This window comes from Eptesicus fuscus, chromosome 10, assembly GCF_027574615.1.
Source record: "Eptesicus fuscus isolate TK198812 chromosome 10, DD_ASM_mEF_20220401, whole genome shotgun sequence".
In the NCBI taxonomy this organism is placed as follows: Eukaryota; Metazoa; Chordata; class Mammalia; order Chiroptera; family Vespertilionidae; genus Eptesicus; species Eptesicus fuscus.
In genome coordinates, this window is record NC_072482.1 from 51,485,161 (window position 1) to 51,494,106 (window position 8,946).

Genomic DNA, 8,946 nt, shown 5'->3' on the forward strand with positions numbered 1-8,946 from the left:
TATTTTTCTTCACATTCAACTATTATGTTCCCAAACTCTCTGTTCCTTTGACACAAGTGAAAAGGCAAAACCTTCTTTGGAGATAGGAGGTGGAATGTTGAAGTAGGAGGGAACATGTGGAAGAAAAAGAATACACACGCTTCTCAACGAAACATGCCCCAGACCTGGGATGTTATTAAGCAGGCAAACAACAAGATACCACCTTCACAGCAGAATATAAAACATTGCGAGCTGAAATGTATGTGCATATTGGCCCAAGTTGAACCCTTTGGCATTTGTAGCACATTATGGGCAGTTCCCAGATATTGCACTTCCCTCTTAGTCAACTGAGCAAGTGTCATTCAGAGTTTCAGTCTGAACAAAATGTCTGGGATAAAATTTGACTTAATGATGTCAGAGAGTCTCAAAGCAGTTTGAACTGAGTGAAGCAAAACAACGCCTCCATTCCCCAGGGTGCTCACACTCAGAGCACTGAAGCAGACAGTAAAATCCGAAGTGATGGTTCTCAGGGTTAAAATGATTTAAACAAACTTTATGCCATCCATTGTCTCAGATAGCCCTATTCACATGTTTTTAGCCCAATTATGGGAGAAACAAGTTGCCTGTTTTTAAATAATATCCCTTTTTTGTGGCTGGTAACAAGCTGCATCTGGGCAGGGCTGCTAATTGGCAATTTTAAAGACACGTGGGGCCAACAAGGTCTCCTGAGCAGTGATCAACAGACCTGGTGTCTTACGGGAATGGAAACATTGGGAATTAATAGCAGAATGTGTCTATTTTATTATATTTTTAAAGGGATGCATTTAAAAGAGTAAACCATGTAAAGACTCTTTTTTGCTCACAAAAAGCACAAACTATATTTTAATGTCTTACACTTAGTATGAAATAAGTTGCAATATAGATTGTTTGAAATGCTTTTAACCCTACTAAATGATTTGATATGGAACTGCTCAAGGAACGTAAATTCATTAACCTTATCCAATCTTTGGGTTTTCTTAGACTCAGTTATATTGCTATTTCAGATGTAAAAGGAACTAGATTTATAAGCAGCTTTGATAGCAGGATTTCAGCACCACACTGAGTACTGATAAAATATTTGCCTACGTACTAACCAATAATCAATTGCAAAAATTACAACTGATGCCCTCTGATCATACTCAGAAGCTTAATTCTTCCTGTTAAGGAGTGGAAACCCTTATAGAAAGGACAGGGGAGAACAAGAAAAAGCAGAATCCCTTTACCCTGTAAGGCAGTGATGGCGAACCTATGACACGCGTGTCAGCACTAAAAGGTCCCAGGTTCAATTCTGAGGCGGCCGCATGCCGAGGATGAAACATTTGCTGCTCCTGAGGATGAAACATTTGCGAAATAATGTTTTTTTCCTCAAAGTGACACGCTACCTGAGTTATGCTCAGATTTTTGGCGAAGTTTGACACACCAAGCTCAAAAGGTTGCCCATCACTGCTGTAAGGGGTCAGTAGGGTGCAGATTTGCATTCTTATCCCACAATGCATCTGAGGTCAGCTGCTCATTAGCATTGCTGCTGAAATGTTCTACAGCCTGAACATCATAACACCTAGACAGTGTGTAGAATGGGTGCAGTTTGAAGGTATATTACACATAAAGCATTTATTAATCCTAAAATGTCTAAAGGAAAATATATGCAAATCTGAGATCACTGTTTATATTATACTTACCTGTTTCCTTTGGGTTTATATCTGTATAAGTGAGAAATTATAAAATCACATTTAATTTTTATGTTTTAAAACTATATGTCACATTAATTTGCAGGGCTACAGCTTTGTATATTTAAGATTTATAAATTCAGCATACTGCTTTTGATACCTTTTCCTTTTTACCACCTAAATGTGGATTATAATTACCTGTTTTAAGGTTAGGAAAGTCCAAGTTGAAATCAAGCGATTTCGAACATAACTAAATTACTGAGTTAATATACCCAGGAATACTATTTGGAGGAGACTGCATCTGATAAAATATTTCAGTAGTCACCACCTTTAAAGAGCTTCAGGAAAATTCACGGCTGTAGCAGAGTTCAGCAATTCGTTCGCCTGGATGCATGGAATTGAATAAGAAGATTGTGAAGGATTCCTTTGAGCTCTAGAGTCTAGAAAAACTCAGCATTAGAAGCAAGCCATGAATTTCACACTCCTATTTGGAATCACATAGAGCAGCCTATTCTTATTCAGAATCTGGCCTCCTCCTCACCACAAGGACATCTCCATTACAGCCAGCAGCTCTCTAAGGCCTGTTAATAAATGAACACTTGATGAGCAACTGCTACATACGCAAGGCATAATGTTAGGTGTTGAAGGGCAGGAAAGATGGACACAGGTCTCATCCTGAAAGTACAAATAGTGGGAGAGGATTAATAAATACTTATTTTCTTGTTGGCTACATGGAGCAAAAAGCTATACAAAAGATACCAGAGACATAAAACAACCAAATTTATTTTTAAAAAATACATTTTTATTGATTTCAGAGAGGAAGGGGGAGGAAAAAATAGATAGAAACATCAATGGTGAGAGAGAATAATTGATCAGCTGCTTCCTGCACGCCCCCTACTGGGGATTGTGTCTGAAACCCAGGCATGTGCCTGACTGGGAATGGAACTGTGACCTCTGGATTCATAGGTTGATGCTCAGTCATCTGAGTCACACCAGCCAGGTTATTTTTTATACAAATATACATCTCATACCAACACACAGTCCTCTTGTCTAACATAGAAGAAAGTTGAGTGGAACTACAAAAGTAAACATATGACCACACAGAACACACATGTCTGTATACACACACACAGAGGCATGTTTACATAACTCAAAAAGAAGACCTATGGGGTCAAATTAAAATTGTCTTTCTCTTTGCCATATTTTGTAAACATTCAAAATTGAGTGGCTTTTACTTAGAATTAGAAAAATAGTTATTAAAATACAAAATATCTGGACTTTAATTTTTTATTTTTTATGCTCATTTAGCTCCAAAAAATCTAAAAGCACATTTCTAATCTAGAAATCAAATGAAAAAATCTAACTAGTGGAATAAATCCTGCATTTTGGACATCATGTCTAATCTACCATATTAACACAATGAAGGAAGAACGGAAAGTAATGTTACAATTTGTATTCTAGTCTAAAATCTTTCTGGGCTTCCAGACACTGATGATGAGTGTTTTAAATGCACAAATGAACCAAATTTTAACATAAAATCAGTGTTTCTATCACAAATAAAACCAGCTGTGTTTAGAATTTATGTCTTGATATTTTAAAAAACCAACACATTTAAATGCACCATAGAAGCTAATTACTTTCAAAACTCTTTTCCTATGGCCAGTAACAGAGAAAAAGCCAGTTTTATTTTCCGTACTTTCCAGCGTATAAGATGACCGGGCGTATAAGATTTTCCTGGGCTAAAAAGTTGTTTTATACACCAGAAAATACAGTATATTGGACTATATTGATGGGATTAGATATAATGGATTAGATATATTGGACTACTGTATTTTCCAGCATATAAAACGACTTTTTAACCCAGGAAAATCTTATACACCCAGTCGTCTTATATGCCGGAAAATATGGTACTCCATTGTCTTACTCAACAAGCCTTTTAAAATATTTTTAATTATCAGTCACTATGCTGAATATTGGGAATTCATAAATTAATATGATTAATTAATAAGAAAAGATAGGCAATATGGTTTTTTAAATGTGTGAAACACTTGATGAGACATTTAAAAAATTTTTCCAAGTGGTCAATATGCAAATGAATAGGTGGTCAGCATCATTACTAATCAGAGAAATATAAATTAAAACTGCATTACATATCTACCCACATGACTAAAATTAGAAGGCCAGCCAATCCAAGTCTTGGTGAGCATGTGAAGCAACTTCAAGGCTCATTATGGTGGGAGAATAGAATGGTAAACCACCTTGGAAAATGATTAGGCAGTTTCCAATATAGCAAAACATATGCCTACCCTATGACTCAGCAATTCCACCCCTAGGTACATACCCAAGAGAAATGAGTGCATGTGTCCCCAAAAAGACATGTAGAAGAATGTTAAGATCAGCTTTATTTATAATAGATAAAAACTGAACCATTTTAAACAGGAAAATAATACATTCATACAATGGAATACTAAATAACAATAAGAACAACCAACTGATACAATGACACAAATGAACCTCAAAAATACTCTGCTGAAGAAGAGAGAGAAAACAAAATTCGGTTGAACAGAAAGAGTACACACTGAATGATTCCATTTATATGAAGTTTGAGAACAGGCAAAACTGCCCTAGTCGGTTTGGCTCAGCTGTTAGAGCATCAGTTCGCAGACTGCAGGGTACTGGGTTTAATTCCAATTAATGGCATATACCTTGTTTGCAGGCTGATCCCTAGCCCCAGTCAGGACCTGTGCAGGAGGCAACCAATCTATGTGTCTCTCACATAGATGTTTCTCTCTCTCTCTCTCTCTCTCTCTCTCTCCACCCGCCCCTCTCTCTCTCCCTCCCTCCATCCCTCCCTTCCACTCTCTCAAAATCAATGGGGGAAAAATATCCTCGGGTGAGGATTAACAAAAAGAACAGGCAAAAGTAATCCATACAATAGAAGTCACAACAGTGGTTACCTGTGGCAGGAGCAGGGGCATTTATTGACTATTGACTGAGAAGGAGCAGAGAGGACTTTCTGAGGTGATGGAAATGTTCTCCATCTTGGTGAAGGTAGGGGTTATATGAGTGCATCCATAAGTAGAAAGTAACTGAACTCTACATTCCCAGGTATGTGCATCTTAGCACATGACAATTATGCCTCAATTTAAAAAAAATAACATGATTAGGTCTCTACCCTCATGAAGTTATAATAGGAGAGAACTAACAGTAATACAATGTGATAAAAGCAACAACATACTTAGTGAAGAGCATCCATGAACCTCACAGGAGGAATCAAGGAGTTCTTTCTGGGGAAAGCTCAAAGGTGCCGGGGCTGACCAGCAGACCCTGAGCGACGGATGAACAGATTACTCCGACACGGGCTTCTGTGAAAGAGAGGGCTAAGGGCCTCTTTTACTTCAGTAGTCAAAGCAGTCCTGTTCGCCTGCCTCGTAGGCTTTTTATTGTAACAACAGCTTGAACTCAAATTAACCTCTAGATGCAATCAGCAGGATAGGTATTCTTGAGAAAGTATATGCTTCTACAAGGTCGGGTCTTTAAAGACTAAACATAGAGATTCTAGCAGAACACCCCGGGGGGATCGGACTTGTTTGGAAAAGTCAAGGTAGGGGCTGCCGCCTTCGGCAAGGTCCCCTCAGAGGCCCCGACCTTTCGGAGAATCCTCCTCGCAGACAATCTAACCAAGTCCCGGGCTTCTCCACACAAAGGCACCAGAAGCAAGTATGGACCTTGTGTTTGATTATGAACTTTACCTGGGGAAGTCTCTCTCAGGGATATCACCATTTTCCTACTTACTGGCATATTAGGATCATTTTTTAAAATATACTTGAGTATTCTTCCCAAACAACCCACCATAGGCATTGCAGGCACTATTTGCTTTGTATTTCATTCGTCATGTCCTGTCATCTTCATTCTACTCTAACATGTCCTTTGGATCTGAGTGTCCCTTACACTGGGGTGCTGAAGCAAGCACAGAGATCAGTGCAACAAAATTCTGGCTTTCAAAGAGTTTGTAATTTTTCTAAATACCTCTTATATCTATCTCTATTGCATTTCTACTCATGCTATCTAAAACCAGTTATCTTTCCTGAAAAACCTGGACAAGTCATAGCAGAATCCTACCTAGTATCCCTGCTTCCCAGCCCCAATTGTCCTGTTCTATCAGAATCCTTCAGTGGCTCCCCAGGGCTAAGGCACCACGTGTGAACTTTGATGTGGCTTATAAAGCCCTCTATAATCATTACTCCGGAAAAGGCAACATCCACTAAGTAGTAATGTTACTATGAAGACACATGAGAAAATGACAATTCTTAGCTTGCATTTCCTTCAAAACTTTTATTTTAAAGGAGAAATTTGAGTTGATTTTTTTAAAAAATGAGTTATATCAGTTCTAGATATGATATATGCTGGTGTCTATCTATATAGAAATCTGCTCTAGTCTGAATCTGTCCCTTCCTTCATTCAAAAGTCATTTACTGATCATTTTATCTGTTCCATCTGAGAGGACATGTAGAAATATAAAAGACCGCTCTACTTTCAAAGGAGAAAAGACCAACATCTATCTAAAGCTCATACTTTTTTCTTTTATAACTTCATAAAATCCTTCTCCCCTACAGGAGCAAGCACACAATTTCCCAAAGAGAATGCATTAAGTGGGATGTTTGAGGGGATTCTCTTCCTTTACAAAATGTTTAAAAAATAAAGAAAGAAAGCAAAAATTTGAAATGGTTGATCTGTTTGTCTCACCCACGGGCCTTTGAGGGTAGATATTTCCTTCTCTCATTATGTCCAATTTTTAATCATCATGCCTTCAGATATAAGTATAAAACCATTTACAAGAGCCCAACATCACTACTTAAAAACAAGAAATTGCCATCATAAGCAAAAACAACCTCTGATGTAAATGTCAGTATCTTTTAAAATACTGTAATCTGATTTTTCTTTTGCTAGGAACCATCACACAAGGGTTGTTTTTTTTATTAGCATTTCAAGTGGATAATATTGTCTACTAGAGAAGCAAAAATACAATTACCAGGTTTGTTTTTTGTTATTTTTAAAAAAATATCATCTGGCTGATCATTTTTATACATTTGCCACTGACGTTTTACATCTTATTTTTCTACTCTACATTCCAGGCACAGCCTTCTGGCAATATGATGTTTTCAAGCACAGATTTGATATGCATAAGCCATCAGTTTTCCTGGTGATTCATAATCGGTAATTTTAGAAAGATTCAGTTCTTTATCACTTGTCTCACTTTCATAAAAGATCTTTGCTAGTATTTTCTGAAGTTCTTTTGGAAACAAAATCCTCTAAAAGATCTCCGGTCTATGAAAGTGACAAACTCATTTAAGTAATCAGTTCAGAACAACATTTCTGTTTATGGTAAGAATGCTTCGCTGATATTTAAAGTGGCTTAAAGAACCTCAACCAGTGAATACGACATTAAATGCAATTGTCTCTGCTGGGAGCGCATGGAGGCTGCAGGGAAACTGGCAACTCAGAAGGTGTGGGTGCCTTGCTGCAAGGGGGAGTGCTGAATGCGGAGCAGCTTTTGCCCCCTGCAGCCTATGCTTCCTCACTGGATTCTCAAGCTTTCCTTTTCCCCTCCTTGGATAGCCCTCTTAGCTAGGCCATTAGGGATCGTTCCAAGGCTCCTTGATCTTTCCCAAAAGTCTACTATAAGTCAAATATACATGATACAGCCTCCCTTCCCCCAACTGATGGACGGAGTAAACTGCACCTGCGGCCTGAACATTCCTGAGCATCTAACCTGGCACCTTATATGGACTATACATTGAATCACCAATCAGCACCTGCCAAATACCCTAAGTCCCCCCCGCACCCCGCCTATTCCTAAGTACCTAAGTGCCTAATCATGTGCCTTCTGTGAAACCACCAATCAGTGCGTGTCGAGTACCCTAAGCCCCATCCCTTCCCATTCCTCCCCTCAAAAGGCGTCTTCACTCCTGCACGTGTGCTCTCTTCCTTTGCAAGGCAGCCCAGCAGGGTCCTTCTCCTCTAATAAAGCCTGTAGTCCTTGTTTTCAGCCCTCTGTCTCATCTTTCAATACACTTCATACCAAGGAGGACATTAGTTGGCACCAAGGCCAGAGCTTTAAAAGCCTGGGAAACTGAAAAGCTAAAGATGTACAAGTTGACTCATTTCGGCTAACGTGTTGAATGTTCACTTCACTGCTGTATTTGAGGGAAATGCACCTGGTGGTGTGAGGGGGTAAAAGGGAACTGCGGGAGCCTCAGGCAGGCTATCCCCAAGCAGTATAGGTTGGATTCAGAGAATTCCTTAAAGATCCCAGGGAAAGTTCTGAATTTACTGGTGCTGTCCAAAGGAGTTCTGCCCCAAATATTCTGACTCGCTCAGGAGGGCACCAATTCTGGGGCCTTGGGGAGCATCGCAGGTTAGAGAGGAAGCTGACCCAGGCTGCTCTGACATTGGAACCATCTACCTCAGCTTGCCCTCCTTCCAGATCCAAGCTCCCACCTCCAGGAATGCAGGGCAGTGATGAATCCTGTGGGGGCAGCTCCTAGAGTGGACATTTAAGGCCTGCTCTTGGGGATCCGACTTCATCTCCATGGAAGGTTTTCTTGTGCAGAGCAGGTCTGCACACCAGTCAGCCACACCAGCAAGGACAACAGCTTTTCCGGTTCCTTTCGTGGGGCAGTACATTGGGTAACAGCAATCTTTTTCAACTGTTCCTCCACATTTTGAAAACCACAGCCATTTATTTTTTTTTTTTTTGCCTCACATTTACTGAAAAACTTTAATGGGTGGCTAGCATAGATGTAAATTACTCTGTCCCTTATTCCACATTCTTCATCAAATCTAACAATGCCTCATTATGGGTTGAAATGTTTATTCAGAGCTGGTGAAAAATTCCAGCTGGTTGGACAGCCGGAGGGCTTTTTTCATGGTAATGAGAAATGAACATTGAGTTCTGACCGGAAGAAGCCATGAACTGCCTTGAAGCAGGCACTGTAGGCATCCGTTTTCAGGAGAATCTGAAGCCCTGATTCAGGTTAAAATGAACCAGAAATGCACCGGCTCTGGGCTGTGTGCAAGTTTAGATTGAGTGCCCTCATTAGCGGGTAAAAATAGGATTACCTGGATAATATTGTGTTGCTCTGAGGTAAAGTGGGGAATAAGCCTGGGTGACTGCGGTTTCTTCTGGAATTCTTCTGAGGACAATATGTTTATGAAGTCCTAGGTATACAACATAATGAATGAAGATAAATGATATGTT